The following is a 17,665-nucleotide window of genomic DNA, read 5'->3' as shown; positions in this document are numbered from 1 at the left end:
GACGCATGCAAGGCAAGCCCCTTCCATCCTGGCACCGTGCGTGGGCCCTGGAGCACCCCAGGGTCAGCCTTGAGCGCTCCGGGCTATGATGCCAGCCTCCCCCACCACAAATAAATCAGTAACACCCGCGTTTCCCCAGTGGATGCAGTGACGAACAGCAGCCGTCTTCTAGAATTTCAGATTCCTTTGTGAGAATTCACCTTTACATCTTTCTCTCCAGACTCAAAAAGAATCCTCTGCAATCTGAAGGCACCAATTCTATCAGGGAACACCAAAAAATTGTCTAAAACTTTCATAGTGCTTAAATCGCTTTTATTTTTTTTTAAGCTTTTTTATTTTTTATTGAATCACCATGTGGAAAGTTACATAGTTCTCAGGGTTATGTCAGTTATACAATACTCAAACACCCTTCCCTTCACCAGTGCCCATATTCCAACCACCCCAGTATGCCTCCCACCTCCTGCCCCCACCCATCCCCCCTGTCCCCCCCTTGTAAGTGATAAGTTTCATTTTGATTACTCTTTATCTTGATTACATTCCATGTTTCAACTCATAACTCACTATTGGTGCTGGAGTCCCCCCCCCCCAAAAAAAAGGCAGTCCTACTGCCAAGGAAGCATTTGATAGTTTTCCATTGCTGAGAATGTAAAGATATTAAGTCCCACTGTTTGTTACATAACTTCTCTTCATTCATTTTTCTTGTTCCCCCTCCTTCCCGTGCCACCAAGTTTATGCCTGCTTAGTAATCTTCATAATATGATTGTCGCCACGCTGCCTGACAAAGGGAGAAGAAACCTAGAAAGATGGTTATTTCCCATCATCAGCCAGCGTGGGGCTATAGCTTAGTTGATAGTCTAGCAGCATGTCTGCAAGCAGTTTCTGGAACCAATAGTAGTGCGCTGGTATTGGCCCCGGCTCCACCAGCGTCCTGCTGTTCCATGTACATAATTTCTATTTTTTTCCCTCATATCCCATTCCCACGCCACCAGGTTCGTGTATGCTTAATGGACATCATAATATGGCTTACGCCACGCCACATTTCTTCCCGAGAAAGAAATATTTCTTCCCCTCAGCTGGCGTGGGGTTGTAGCTTAGTTCAGTCTAGAGAGATGGCTACCACTATGATTGCCTTCAATATTTCAACAAAAGAGTTACTATTCTTGTTAGGGTTATCCCCCCAAAGTCCAACCCGTTACAAAGGAACCATTTCATATTGCTGATGATTAGATGACATTAGGTCGCGTGGCCGCAGCAGCAGCCGTGCGGTTTTGGATTTCTGTATAAAGTCCAGGGAAAATTCTGCCAGAAATTCTATCACTACAATCTTTTACCCTTTTATGGTGCTCATAAGATGGGAAAACCTAGAGAAATACCGGGCTCCTGCTGGGGCAGCCTGGCGGAAACGCTCAGTTCACGTTCTGGAGGAATTTCAGTGGGCAGCTGGTGTCCAAAGTAACTCTTTTGGGCTCCTCGGTCATGCTGGAGTGGCGGCAGCGGCGAGTGGGGAGTCCACGTGGTTCCACCGTTCTTAAGTGTCGGCGGTGGACGGAGACCGGTACTTCTCCGCCCCGCGATGTCCCACAAGCCACGCCGCGCATTTGGGTCTGTGTCTCCACTTTGTGCTCAAAGAAAAGGGGTGGAGGCTGTGCTGTGCCCAGGAGGGAGGGGTTGAGAGAGAGAGAGATTTAAAAAAAAATGAGAAATACTGGGACCCCGCTGGGGTAGCCTGGCGGAAACGCCCAGTTCACGTTCTGGAGGAATTTCAGTGGGCTGCTGGTGTCCAAAGTAGCTCTTTTGGGCTCCTCGGACATGCTGGAGCGGTGGCAGCGGCGAGTGGGGAGTCCACGTGGTTCCCTTAAATCGCTTTTAAAGTAAACTCTGTTCTAGAAGTGTTAATCCAGATCATTTCGTGCAATGAAGGTTTAATTGCAAAGAGCTCACAATTTATGTCTTCCTTTCATCTCTCTTCCTATTAATTGAAGATTCTTAATAACTCCCTTTCAAGCATTGGCTTAATTACGGGGACCTCACCATTTGGAGTCCTCTCCTCTTTCAGCTCATTCCATGAAGTCTCTAGAATCAACATGGCCTTTATGTCATTTGGGGGAGTAGGGAGGATCATTTTTTTTCATGCCACTCTTTCCAGTGACACATGGTAGTTTCACAGAGCATATCAGATGGGAGTATAAAATGAATAGCACAAGGCTGACCCAGGTTTGATTCCCAGCATCCCATATGGTCCCCTAAGCACCGCCAGGGGTAATTCCTGAGTGCAAAGCCAAGAGTAAATCCTGAGCATCGCTAGGTGTGACCCCGTCGATTATCAACCCTAAGTGCTTTAGTCTTTATCAGTGTATTTCCCCTTTCCTCCTCCCAGAGAAGCTTACCATGCCCTTGCTAACATCCTTAATTTAGTCAAAATCTATCTTCAACCTCCCCTTTGTGTTGGATATTAACCCTAAGTGCTTTAGGCTTTATCAGTGTATTGTCTCCTTTCCTCCTCCTAGAGGAATTTATATTACCCTTGCTAGCATCCCTCAGTTAAAGTTTATTTGTAATCTTTCCCTTGTATTTTACCTCGCATTGTCACAGTCTCCCATATTAATCTCAATTGCTTGTAAAACAAAACTTTCTGTTAATTCTGAACTTGTACTGATACGCTTTGTATTTGAAGTGCTGTATATTTGTACTTGCCTTTCTGTTTCCCCTATAGCCTTTTTATGTTACCATAGAGCAATGTTCTTTGGTTAAACACAGAAAAACCATTACTGCTATGTTCCTAATATTTGGGAGTTGATTAACTCTGAAATATATCTGTTCCTGGGCATAATTACTTGATCATAACTACTTGACTCAGGCTTCAGTTTCTGTAGTTCCTGACACCCCAAAAGGGAGGTCCCACCGTGGGACTGGGATGGACCTGGGGCGAGTGGCAAAACTACCAGGCAGCAAAATGGGACATTCTAGAAAGCATAAATGCATGTTTTTCTTGCACTCAGAGCCCAGACAACCAAGTGTTTAAAGCCTTGTTTGCTCTCAGCCAGAGAACTAAGTGTTGGAATCTTTGTCTCTTACTGTGTTTATCCAAACAACTGCTAGTGTCGATAACTTATACAATTAGAGGGAAACATAAAAGCAATACAGTTGCTCTTGGGAGACAGTGTGTCTCCTTGAGTTGATCTCCCTAAAAGAATTCCCTCTGCCAAATGTTTATCTATGTAAATGACTATGATACAGGTCGTTACCTCAACCCCCTTTCAGATGTTCTATAAGTATGCTAGCACTCTGCATTAAATGGGCCATTTTCACCATCAGACTGTGGTCTTGGTTCTTTGATGGGGAGGATTGAAAACAGTTCTCACTGAACTCAGGCATCCTTGCATCTTCGTAACACCAGTTCTTTTTGTGATTACACATGACCCAAAAAGAAAAAAAAAGAGGGCCCCATAGGACTCCCCACCAGGCTGTTTTCACTCGGATGCCCCAGAGGGGGTGGGGTGAGAACCCTCCCCAAGCCAAGGGACCCAGCCCTGGTAGCTGACCTCCACTACCCAACTGCCACCACACTCCAGGCCGCTTTCTGGATTGGGGGGCCACTTCTTGGCCGCAAGACACATTATATATACCTCTCGAAGAGCCCAGCAAGCTACCAAGAGTATCCCACCCACACAGGCAGAGAGCCTGGCAAGCTACCCATGGCGTATTAGATATGCCAAAAACAGTAACGATAGGTCTCATTCCCCTGATCCTTGAAAGAGCCTTCAATCGTTGGGAAAGACGAGTACGGAGAGGCTGCTAAAATCTCAGGGCTGGGACAAATGGAGATGTTACTGGTGTCCGCTCGAGTAAATCAACGAACTATGGTATCACAGTGATACAGTGATCAGATAAAAGCAAAAATCTTCAATCACCACTAACCTGTTAGCCACTTACCCCACCCTGCAAGTGGGGGTGACTTGGGGGTACCTCAAGATGGCTTGGGGTACCTTCCACTCTAAACAAACTAAAAAAGGCATGCTTTTGCATCTACTTTATTGGAGTATCTCATCTCACTTCCTATCCAATCCCTTTATTAATCTGTGGGAGTTTGTCCCCTTGACCAACGCCCCCAAGGTTGAGATATGTCTCCCGACAAACAGCTCACGTCTTAGAATGCAAACTTGCACCACACAAATAAAAGAAAACAGTCCAGGGTCTTTTTGACGTAGAAGACAACTTGGGGAAAATAGAACAGGAAATTGTCAGGCACTTTAAGCAAGCCCGCTGACTGGCACTGTGAAATCCCCCGGCCTCTGCTCTCCAGAGACTGCAATGCCCACATGCTGCTTGCTTCAGCCTGAGAGACCACTGAGGGCTGCCCGGGTCACCCTGACCTTGGACAGTCCTTAAGAGTTTGTCTTTCTGTGTTGTCCTAGTCTCTGCGACCCACCCCTGCTGTTGGATATCATTGGTTTGTCCTTTCCCCCTTGCCACTAGGAGCTTAGGTTTATCAGTCACACCCATCAAAGTGCTCCCGAGTCACTCCCATTCCTTTGTTTATCTGTAACCATTTCTACCAGTTTATCTGCTCTTCCCTTAATCAAACTCTGTTAATTGGTAAGGTCAGAACTTTCTAGGACACTGAATATTATAACATTGCCTTTCTCTCCTCTTTATGCCTTTTGAATAATTTACTTTAAAGCTATGTCTTTTTTGTATAGACACAAGAAGACAATATTATGTTTTTATAACTTAAGACTTAATTGGCCTCGATATTCCCTCCTGGGCATCTGCTTTCTCCACTTAAGCCTCAGTTGCCCTCGGTTCCTAGCACCCCAAAGTAGGGTCCCCGACGTGGGACGGGAAGGATCCAGGGCAAGCGAGTTATGTGCTACCCTGGCATCGAGATGGGCCTGGCCAAAGTGCCTAATTCTTAACTATAAGTTAAGAGCTTGATCATAGACAAATGCTGTCATGATCCAATAGTAATTATGAGACTGGGACCCTGCCAGGGATAGGAAAGACTGATCTGGCCTGAGCACTGTAGTCTGAGATTGAGATGGCCCCAGGAGAGCAATTCTATAAGCTTTAATGCATCTCTTATTGTGTTCATACAAAATAATTAATATTATGAATTCTTATATGTTTGCTGGCTGAGGAGAAGAGAAACACATTCATGGGACTCTGCCCTTGGGTGGATCCTCCTGCTGAAAGAGAATTAAGTCCTAGGAGAAGCATCCCCTGAGGGAAAAGAACCTTACCCTATAGCTGACCACACCTATGTGTATGCCCCAACCCCCTCATGCTGTGGAGATTTAACGAGGCTGTAAGAGTGGGTTGGGGGCCAGATCCACGGGGGCCAGATCCACGGGGGCCAGATCCACAGATCGAGAGAGAGACCGAGAGCCGGGAGAGAGGCAGAGAGAGAGAGAATGAAGTAGGATGGGGGAGAAAGAAGCAGGAGGAGAATCAGAGGAGAATGGAGATGGACATGAAATAAACCGATCGAGCAACCAGTTTGGCCTTCTTCCTTCCTTCGCCTGCCTCGCCGCCTGTGCTCCTTTTCTTTTTATTTTTATTTTTATACACCCTGCAGGACAGAGATTGGAGATGCCAACCCAACTGGCTTTGGACACTATGCAGTAGCCTAGGCAAGGACTCACCAGATTTTACCCTCACCCTCACTGATTTTTGGGGACTTTTGTTGTTGTCCTGGTTCTCCCAAATAATGCTAAGAAATCCAAGAAATGCAGGAGATTAAATCCAGGCATGTGACATCTGGCTCTTTGAGCTCATTCCCCATAACATTTCATTTACTTCTCTCTCTCTCTCTCTCTCTCTCTCTCTCTCTCTCTCTCTCTCTCTCTCTCTCTCTCTCGTCGATCTCGCTCTCTCTCCCTTAATCTCTCTCTCATATATATCACTGTATCACTGTATCACAGTCATCCCATTGCTCATCAATTGCTCGATTGGGCACCAATAACATCTCCATTCCTGTCACGTGCTAGTGTAGTCCAATGGCGTCTGCTGGCTCCAGGAACATGAAGAGCACGTTATTGTTACTGCTTTTGGCATACCGAATACATCATGGGTAGCTTGCCAGGCTCTGCATATATATAAATGTATATCTGGGTTCAGGAACTGAACCCAGGTGCCCTAGTTCTGAACTTCATTACCAGCCTCATCCTAATTACTTACCTGTCTTCCCCACTACTTCTAAAAAGTGAATTTTGGGATGGGGTGAATAGCTTAAATGGGTGAGGCTGAATCCTTGAGCCCCTGAATTCAATTCTTGTGAGTCCCTGAATTCAATCCTCAGATGCTATGGCTATTTTTTTAAATGGCTATTTTTAAAAAATCAAACCTAAAACTCAATCCTGTCTATCTCTTATCATTGATCCTGTCATTGACTGAGTTTGACATTTTCCTTCACTTAACAATTTATTCCCTGCATTTTCCAAGAGTTCCCTTACTAGTTATTATAAAGCTGTTGTATTTTTAGAAGTGCTATAGCAACAATTGACATTTGCTCAGCTGAAATACGCATTGTCTGCCAACAAAAGAACATTAGCAAACTTTTTTATGTACCGTTTCAGCAAGAATTGACAATATGGTATCCTAAACTAGAAATTTATTTTTCTTTGGGGGCCTCATCCAACAGTGCTCAAGGCTTCTCCTGACTGTGTTCAGGGATCTCTTCTGGTGGAATTCGGGGAGACCAAATAGGTCAATGGTGATCAAATATGGGACAGCTGCGTGCAAGGCAAATGCTCTATTTGCCTCACTGTCTCTCTGGCCCCCAATACTTTAGAAATTTAAGCACATGTTGATAATGCTTAAGGTAATATTAAATGTCACTCATTATTAGAGAATTTTTAATAGGTGTAAAATTTATCCATAACACTAAAAGAAGTTTTTATCATTTTGTTTATTTTCTGGACTGGAGCAATAGCACAGTGGGTAGGGCATTTGTCTTGCATGTGGCAGACCCGGGTTCGATTCTTCCATCCCTCTCGGAGAGCCCGGCAAGCTATCGAGAGTATCCCGCCCGCCCTGCAGAGCCTGGCAAGCTACCCGTGGCATATTCGACATGCCAAAAACAGTAACAGCAAGTCTCACAATGGAGACATTACTGGTGCCAGCTCAAGCAAATCGATGAGCAATGGGATGACAGTGCTACAGTACTACAGTTTCTTTTCATATATACACACATGTATATGAGTTAGAGTGATCATTTTGTTTGTATTGAGGTAGAGGATGTAATGCAGGGAGATGCAGTGGTGGCTGGAAGCATAGTGCAGGTGTAGGTGGAAGCACAGTACAGGGGTGGGATGGGAGAGCAGTGCAGGGGTGGGTGGAAGCACAGTGCAGGAATGGGTGGGATGGGAGAGCAGTGCAGGTGTGTGTTGAAGCACAGTGTAGGGTTGGGTGAGAGAGCAGCACAGGAGTGGTGTGGGAGCACAGTGCAGGGGTGGGATGGGAGAGCAATGCAGGGGTGAGTGGGAACACAATGCAGGGATGGGTGGAAGCATAGTGCAGGGGTGGGTTGGAGCACAGTGCAGGAGTGTGTTGGAGCACAGTGTAGGGGTGGGTGACAGAACAGTTCAGGGGTGGGGTGGGGGAGCACAGTGTAGGGCTGGGTGGGAGAGAAGTGCAGGGATGGGTGGGAGCACAGTGCAGGAGTGTATTGGAGAACAGTGTAGGGGTGAGTGGGAACACAGTGCAGGGGTGGAGTGAGAACATAGTACAAGAATCGACTGCACACGTGCAGAACATGCGCTCTATTGTGGGCCACTTCCCAAGCTCCTATTTCAACTTTTCACTTTTCTTTTTCATATTTAATCTCTCCAATGAATATTTTAGTAATTTCATAATATATCATTTAGAGTATAATAACTGTAGGGACCTACTAATTCCTGTTATTACATACTCAGATTCCCTCTGATTTTACTACCACAATATATATTGAGGAGGTGTGTTCATGCCAATACCTTTATTGCCATACTTTTAATAGAAAGTAGAAATTAGAATATTAAATTGCAAGATGAGTTTATTGTCCTTGATATATCTCCTTAGATATGCCCTTAATATGTCCTTATATGTATCCAAAATTTTTTTAAAGGCTGTACCAATGTAAATATACCATTAGCAACACTGTCTGAGTATGGGATTATTTGACTTCTAACTGAAATGAATAGAAGCAGGCTCATCACATACACTAAATTAGATAAATGATCTCATTTTATAACCCAAATAATAATTTTAAATAAATAGGTATTCTTTAGTCCGGGCTGAAATTAGAACCTCATCAATTTTCCCTTTTTTTGAGTATTGTTGATGATCTGTGTTTAATGTAGGGTCATGTTTAAGTAATAAACAGAAATGGAACATCCCGCCTGTGTTTTGGGGGTACAATAATATGACCAGGCTCTAAAACCTATAAAGTCAGGACCAGCAACACAACTGTGTCTAAATGGCATTTGAACTGAGAAGGTATCACCTATAAATTTCTTCACCACTGCAAAAGTGTGTAGTTATCCTACACATGAGGACAGTTGAGAGTGAATTCTTAGAAATCATATGTTAAGGTTTACTTATTTCAGGGAGAACCAAGTTATGTATTTCATCCATGAATGTATTTATGCCTGAAATATTTTTGTGATTATTCTGTTGAAAGAGCAGGGTTCAACTGATTGCAAATTTTAATTTCCATAATTGAATAAGCCTAAGCAAGCCAATTCAATGATTCTCTAATGGAAAGAATATTTTGTTGGTAAAGAAATTATCAGGAAATTATTACTAGACCAGATTCATGGTCGTTAGCATCATATTGTCAATCCCTTGAACAGGATTTAATCTCTTTATCAGAAAATTGAAATAATATTTTTAACCCCACAAAATACCTGACCAATAATCTTCAAAACTGTGATGTGTAGAAAACCAGAGAAACAAGCTCCTAAGGAGACATAATGATTGAATAGAACATGTGTTCTGATGAGATTCTGGAACAGAAAAATACTTAAAACAAAAAAATTGGGAAAGGGGCCAGGGGAAATAATACAGGGGTTAAGGCATTTACCTTACATGTAGCTGACCATGTTCAATCCTGGTCATCACATGTCATTGTTACGAAGGTCGCCAAAGGTCACAAAAAAGGACATTGCACTAAAATAAACTATGCGAAGGACATGAAAAAAGAGAAAAGCAAGATTTCATTCACATATACAAATCCAGAGCCCTCAGAAGAATTTGACTTTACAAGTTACAGGGTCTGGTTTGGGATGTATTTGATTAATAGATAGGGAAGCAAAGCATAAAGGAGAGGTTAAAGAAAAACACAGAGGATTGGGAGTGCCTTGGGAGCACTGTGGAGGAAGTAACTAAGCTCCCCGAGGGGAGAGAAAGGACAAACCAAAGCTAAACCTAAAAGGCTGGAAACCATAATCCAACAATCATATGTTCTGAGACCACCAGAAAGGGCCCCAGAGCACATTGCAGGAGGAAGCCCTGAGCACACTCATGAGTTGCCCAGAAACAAAACAAGAAAATGAAAACAGGAAAAATAAATTATGAACTTTAGTTAATAATGAAATGATATTATTCATTCATTATGACATATATACAATGTAAGATCATAATAAGGGAAAATTGGAGGATAGAGGAAAATTTTGTATTATCTAATACAAATAAATATATAAATATATATATATATAAATTTAGCTATATAAATAAGAATTTTACAAACAAAATTATTCTAAAATAAAAGGTCACTTTTCAAAAGTTTATTTTCTATCACATAAAACCCACCTCTAGTTGAAATCTGTAGTCAACTGCTGTCATGCTCAGGCAAAATGGGATTGAACAGTTGACTTAACAAAGAACTAAAGCCTATTTTAACTGCTAAAATATAGACACATACAAGCACATATAGACAAATAAATGACATAGGACTAACTAGTCTTTCGATTAATAAAGAAATGTGTAACAAAAATAGAATGAATTTCCAGGAGAAAGAGTGCATGTCTTACATGCATGAGCACCCGGGCTTGGTCCCTAACACTTCACACACAAGCACCATCCTGTCAGCAATGCTGTCTGGATCACCGGCCCGATAAACTATTTCCCAGCCCCAGGGCAGCCAGGTATGAGGGAGTGCCACAGCTGAAAAGGTGCATGAGCACTGCAGCCAGAAGAGCACAGGTGTGAGCGCCCAAACGAACGCCTTCTTAGCAACCATATATGTTGGCACCAATGACTTTGTGCAAGTCACTGAGGAAGCCTGGTGCCCCCCAGCAAGCAACCCCCCTGGATGTGTGAACACAGCAACCTGATGTGAGACCCCTGGGAGCATCCTAACCAAGTCAGAGCATCATCCCCAGGGCCACAATATTAACCCCAACTGAGGTCAGGAAAGGGAGGTGATCTGTAAATGATCTGTGTGAAATGCACAGGAGCAGATGTAGAAGTGAGGAGCTCATGGCGAAAACAACACGATGCTTGACACCAAATACTTCAGAAAACATAAAATATGTATCTGCAGATCTCTCAAACAAGAAGGAGAAAATTAGAATTAGAAGAAGAGGAATCAATCTCAAATACCTCTGCTGAACATATCAAAAGGCACCAAGTGGCAGGGCCAAATTTTGAACAAAGCATGGCCAGGCTCTGAGCTGTAGCATCAAGACAGGAAGTGCAAGGAAGATAGATACCAACTCCAAAAAAAGTAGACAAGACAGAACCTTCTCTTCCTAACACCCATGCACAGACTTAACCAAGATGCAGTTTATTTTTTTCCTATGGACACTAAAAAGTGACACTGCTTCTGATTGCTTTTTAAGCTATCTCCTTCTCCCCCAGCATCACACCAAGTATGAATCACATCCCTCCTCAGATCTGGGCTGGTGTGATATCGAGGGGACCCTGTCTTTAAACAACCCTTCTATCCCATGAGCCTCTGATGTCCACACTAATATCTTTCTAATTTGCTTTCCTGTAGGCTGGAATGTTCAAACTGACATCCCCTCTATGTCCTTGTCCCTGGAATTCCTTACATGAGAGAGACCTTATCCCGGTAGATGTGGAGGGGTTGTGTCAGCGGGGAACGTCTGCAGACATTCTGTGACAGACATATTTGGTTTTTCAGGGACATAGCAAGATCACCGTGACCTGGTCTTAGGAAGAATGGCAGAGTACAGGACATTTATTTTGCTAGTTCATGTAATGGCAACTGTGGTAGATTCTACCACTTTCTAGTGTTCCCTTCATGGTATGTGGAAGTTTCCAGCATGGCAGCTTCCTCTGTGGCTGGGCACATGCCTTTAAAGTCAGCTGCTTCTCAATTGGGTATATTGTGTCCTGACCGCAGAAACCTAGGTACTTCCTTTAATGATCCAGTTCTGCAAGCAGAAGTCGGTCCTGGGCACCCAGTTTCCATGGTTCCTGATGCCAGCTGCACTTGACACTCACCAGGGAGCTCAGCATTAGATGCACGCCCATGTCTGAAGGTTTCGGGTCAGAGCCCACTGTGTTTTCCAGAATCTGTCGTGTCAGAAGTGACCCAGATATCGGGGTGAGCTAAGAACAAGAACCACTGACCAGAGAGTCTGTTCTTACCCGCCCCACGACCTCATAAGCTACTTCATAGCCAGCATTAAGTCCATCCTGTCTAGGTGCCTTGTTTGTTCTGCAACTGAAGCTCCATCAACCCAGTGTTTGGGAGCAAAATTTTCTTAATGGAAGACTGAAGTTTAAGAGAGTGGAAGTTCAAACATGCCATCTCTCGGGCAACGAAGAAGCATTTCAATGTTCAGTGTCCGGGGGCTTGAAGTACACACTTCCATCAACCCTGGACCTTCTGGCACCTCCGAGCACTGGCAGCTGTGGTGCCAGTACCTCCAGCGCCACATGGCCAGGCCTCAGCCATCATCCCCTCGGCTCCATGGAGCACTGTCGGGAGTGACCCCTGGGCCCCAGGATCACTGAGCCCACAAAATAAATAATCACGATACTACTAAAGAAGCATGTTCAATACAGGCAGAATATATTAAGATTTAAGAAAAATAGGCCAAAATCACAATAGAACTATTCCTGGAGTTTGGGGGGCAAAGGGGTAGCTACCAGGAGAGTTCAGGATAGGGCTCACATAACCGATATTCTATAAATGTCTTACATCTGCTTTTTTATTTTTATTGCCTGTTTCCTTCATAGCGCTACCATTTTGTTTTGAAGAGAACGTATAATGAAATAAGGCTTTTAAAAAAATTCCAATATCTTGATTGTTTCAATAAATCTTGGTTTTCTGGTCCATGGCTGCCACCTACCTGCTCCATAAGGAAAAACAGCTCATCTGGAGTACGATTGTTTATTCGCGATGGTGCTGTTTTCGGGTGAGTGTCAGCATCTGGGTTCTCTCTTTCTAGACTCTGATAACCCCCTTTTACCTATTTATTTATTCTCATTAATTTTGCTCTGGGCACATATCTGACAGTGCTCGATGCCACTCCTGGTCAGTGCTGTGTCACTCCTCGTGGTGTTTGTGAGGTCGGGAATGCACCTACTTGTCTGCGCCATCTCCCAGGCTCTATAATACCTCTAGATAGCCAGTGATACAATTCAGCGGGAAAGCACTTGCCCCACATATATGAGGTCCTGAGTTTGGTACTGCATATGTGCTACTGTATCTATGAGACCACGCGTGCACATATATGAACACATACATACTAAATCCACAAATGTTCAGCACTTTACATGCTTCTGGGATTTCTCAATTAGAACAACACTTAGAAATGAAAGTACTTTGACTGAAATTATTATTAGCTATGAATGTCATAGGAAAAGCAGAACTTCCACCCAGTGGGCATTAGTATTGTTCATTCATCCACCGTATTGATTAAAGTTGCCCTTCTCTGAAGAGCATGTACTACAGAGACACATGTCCTATACATAAGATGGTACATTTTGCAATATGAAAAGATTTTCCCTAGAATTTATTTTTTACTACCATTTTTCAATCTTTTATTTATGTTCCCCTTTCTCTTTATAAATGATAAGTGGGGGTCATTCAGCCTTGGTAGTGGTGCTAATAAGCTCCTCACTTGTGGTGCTGGCCAGGGGTGCTGGCCAGAGGCTAACATACTGATTTCTGGTGCTGGGTGGTGGGGATCCACTTTCAGATGTGATCGTGCACACTTGGTTGTAGTGTAACAGAGATCACACACTTGATGGTGGCACTGAGTTTTCCAAACCACACCATTAGGCTCACCTCAGCAAGTGGTGTGGTGCCAATGATCAAACTCTTAGCCTTGGGGCCGGAGAGATAATATAGCAGATAGGGCACTTGCCTTGCACCCCATATGGTCCCCAAAGCCCCATCAGGAGTGATCCCTAAGTGCAGAGTCAGGCATCAGCCCTGAGCACCATTGGGTGTGACCCCAAAACAAAGCAAGCAAAACTCACAAACTCAGCATCACATCTGCACAACTAATGCTCCACCACTGACCTATCCCCTTCACCACTATTTACAAAATCTTCTCTGAGCAGATAAAGGTGATTGAGCAAACACTCAAAACTATTTTGATGATATATGTGATTCCCTTTTGAGTCAATAAATTGCACACTAAGATTTGCAGTGCTGTTTTATAATTAATGACACTTTTACCTACCAGCTCCCACTTACTAGTTTACAGTAGTGTTGGGGACCAGGTAGGGTTTACCTATTCTAGAGATAAAGAAATAGCCTTAGAGAAGTACAAAAAAAATCTTTAAGATTACTGAGGAATAGACCCTGTTTTGAACCTGGCTTTCTAAAGTGAAATTCAGAGTTCTTCCATTTTTCCACATGAACTTCAAGCAGTCTTTTATTTATTCCAATAAATTTTGGAGTGCTTACATGTTCCGTGTGCAGGCTCTGGGGAGAATGTGGGTCTAATTTAGAGACACCGGTGGGACAGAGCACATGGAAAGTCTCTAAGGAAGTGAGGTCTGGCTGTATAGCAATAAGCCAGAAAGAAAGGTGGTAGAACTTAATGTAAGCAGAAGGAATAGCATGAGAATACATGCACTTTCCAAATAGAAGAAACGGACAGTAAGCCAGAGGCTGAGCGCTATTAAAAAGGGGAAGAGTTTCTCCATAGAAACTCCCTGTGGTTGCTGGCTCAGCAGCAAAGCTCTCCGGAGGTGCTCGATGCCTTTATTGCTTCCCAATTTCTCACCCAACATAGACGAAAACTTCCCCTATTGCTCCTTTCAGATAAATGGCTGCTCATACATATTTCTGGCAGAAAAGAAGATGCTCTACCACTGACATAGCCCCAGGCCCTTCATCACTACTTATAAAATCTTAAGACACTTGATTGTACAGGTATAGGTAAAAAGAAATGTATCCGGAGTGAAGATGCTGCCATTTAACTACAAGAGAGAGGGAAGGGCAAATAAACATAGACAATCTGGTTGTGCTTATATCCACAGGGGATATCCAGTTTTCATATGACTGCCCATCATTTATAAAGTCACTTCCCTTTACCTCCATAGACAATTCAGTTATACCCAATGCATGCAAACTATCAAGTAGGTTTTGTTTGCTTGATTTTGATGTTCAATTTGGGACCACGCCCTGTTTGGAGATTTCCTCAACTTGCGTTCAGGCATGACCCTTAGCAGTGCTCAGGAGACTGTGTAGTGCCAGGGACAAAGCACAAGCCTCTTGCATGCCAATCATGCTCTTGATCCATTGAGCTACATTTTTGGCCCCAAACAGTATTTGTTAAACAACATTGAAAAAATATCTGGGGATCTAAGAGATTGTTCGGTATCTAATGTGCCTATCTTCCCAGTGTGAGGCTTTGAGATTAATTCCTGCTGCTGCCACATGTGCGAGTGTGATCCTGGCAATTTGATTGTCCATAATCCCTGGTGCAGCAAGCGATTTCCCAGCCATACCACAGCCCAGTGCAATAAAAAAGATGTGTAAGGTTGCAGCCTGGAATTCAAACCCATGCAGGCATGCAGCAGAGCAATCGCCAGCAAGCAGTTCAGTCAGAGTATGGGCTAGCATCACCATCCAACACATATCCTCCTCCCAAATTCAAATACATGCTCTGCAAAGTTGATAGTACTTAGAATAGACACATATTCCTTTTTTGCTGCAAGGAAACAAAGAAATGCAAAAGAAAACAAAATCTCAATTTGTCTCTTCCAAAGCTTCCTCTCTCTCTGTCATTCCTTACAGTTCTGGTAAAGCTAATTCTTTTCTCATTCTTATGTTAATATGACCCTATCTTAAATATCACCATTATCTCAGCCTATTGTCCCAGTAAGCCAACTCAGGGCAACCCAAGTTTTCCTTAGAACATTAGCTGAAACTATCAGAAATGAGGTGCTACATTTGAGACCCATGAGATTGCTGAGTCACTGAAGTCTGGACCTGCCAGGAACCATTTTGCCAAGATGCAGAGAAAATGCGCCCAAGAGTGAAGCCAGCAAATAAGAGAGTCAGACAATAGACAAAAAGCAAATCCTCATGGCATTGTCTGGGCCACTGGGTTAGACATTTGTGGGAGCGGCACACTCTCCGACTTTCAGTTACATAAACCAATATATCCACATTTTTTTTCATAAATCAGATTAAATTTTAAAAACTATAGGGACTGGAGAGATAGCACAGCAAGTAGGGCGTTTGCCATGCACACAGCCGACCTGGGGTCAATTCCTCCGTCCCTCTCGGAGAGCCTGGCAAGCTACCGAGAGTATCCCACCCACATGGCAGAGCCTGGCAAGCTACCCGTGGTGTATTCAATATACCAAAAACAGTAACTACAAGTCTCACAATGGAGATGTTACTGGTGCCTGCTTGAGCAAATAAAGGCAATCCCATGAGTCCTGATTAACAGAGGATTAAATCTAATGGAGCAAAGTTTTCTATTTCCTCTAGACTTCCTGGACAGAGATGATGTCATTCTAAAATTGCCTGGATGCAACTCTTTCCCCTTTGCAGGGCACCGTCTCTGATATGGAATGAGTTCCTGAACACAGTCTCCAGGAGAGAAGCCAGCATCTGGATGAACAAAGCAACAAACCCCGCATTTTGCTTCAGCTTGTTTAGATTAGCTCTCTGCCATTGTTTTTTTTTTTAATTTATTTATTTTTAATTAGTGAATCACCTAATGACCGTGAGGGTACAGTTACAGATTTATACATTTTTGTGCTCATGTTTCCCTCATACAAAGTTCAAGAACCCATCCCTTCACCAGTGCCCATTCTCCACCACCAGTAAACCCTGCTATGCTAAATCTCTGCCATTGTAACAAGGGTAACTTGCTCATAATTTTCCTAATATAAATATAACTTTCCTAAATTCAAGTCATAAGCAGGACTGTAGTGATAATACAGCAGGGAGGGTAGGGTGTTTGCCTTGCATGCAGTCAACCATGGTTCCATTCCCGATGTTCCATTTGGTCCCCTGAGCCATTGTCAGGAGTGATTCCTGAGTGCAGAGCCAGGAGTAACCCCTGAGTGCTGCTAAGTGTGATCCAAAAAGCTAAAATAGACTCATAATGCCAGTGTTATTGATGATTAGCCAAAATAAGAATTCCCATCACTGCTGATATCTATTTCCAAATACACATATTTTAGTTAAAGTAACAGTGCAGTTCAAGTTTCAAGTGTGCATGATGAAATATCATCAAATATATATTCTTCACTACTGTTGATGTTTAGAAACCACTTTGTAGAACAGTTTATTATAAATTTTACATACTTGAAGGAGGAAGATAAGGATGATTATGAAGAATAGAAGGGAATTTTAGGGAAATGGAATTATTCTATAGATACTGTAATGTAGATACATGACAACACATTTATCAAATCTGAACAATAGAAGATATGACCCATTAGAATTATTGTATAGAATACAACACAAGTCCTATCCAATACAAGGCATGACCCAAAGAATTATTGTATAGATTACAACACAAGTCTTGTCCAATACAAGGCATGTTCTATTGGAATTATTCACAAGAGTTAAAGCAGGGAATAAGCATAAATGACTATAGGCAAGTGATTTAATAAGAAATTTGCAATAAATATACTCAGTGGAATACTACTGTCACTTAAAAAGATGAAATTGTACCATTTGGCACAAAATAGATAAACCAGGGAATTATGTTACATAAAATTAAAATGGAAATGAAAGACAATCCCATATTTTTTCACTCATATATGGAATATAAATAAATAAACAAACTGGCATTAACTTTTATCTAAATGGGAACTAAGAGAGCTACAAGAGGGAAGGAGAGAGTCTGGGGAGCAAATGGGCACAGGCTTTGTGGTGTTGGGATGTGCTGAGACTTTGGAGGTGGGTGTTGTGAATCTGATACACATACACATACACAAACAATTTCAGTCAAACTGAAATTGTCAAATTTTGAAATTGTGCAATACTGTAAACTAATGATAAATCAATTAAATCAGGGGAGAGGGGAGATGTACCATCAGGAAATTTTGGACTTTAGTTAACAATAATGTATCATTCATTCATCTGTTGTGGTCACAAGCATATCCACAAATGCAAGATGTTGATAAAAGGCAAAAATATGGTCATTTCAGGGGTTGTGGTGAGTGCTTAGAGCAGTTTCTCTGCTCAAATGTTCTGTTGACCTAAAATCGTTCTTTAAAAAACTAAGTTTAT

General features: G+C 42.7%; 1 pseudogene; it reads left to right on the top strand.

Moving 5' to 3' along the window:
• LOC129399564 (uncharacterized) overlaps window positions 1-17,665 on the top strand; it is a 742,397-nt pseudogene that overhangs the window by 675,728 nt on the left and 49,004 nt on the right.

Source organism: Sorex araneus, chromosome X, assembly GCF_027595985.1.
Source record: "Sorex araneus isolate mSorAra2 chromosome X, mSorAra2.pri, whole genome shotgun sequence".
Classification (NCBI taxonomy): domain Eukaryota; kingdom Metazoa; phylum Chordata; class Mammalia; order Eulipotyphla; family Soricidae; genus Sorex; species Sorex araneus.
The sequence above is the reverse complement of the archived record's forward strand: the minus strand, read 5'-3'. Positions and strand labels throughout refer to the sequence as shown.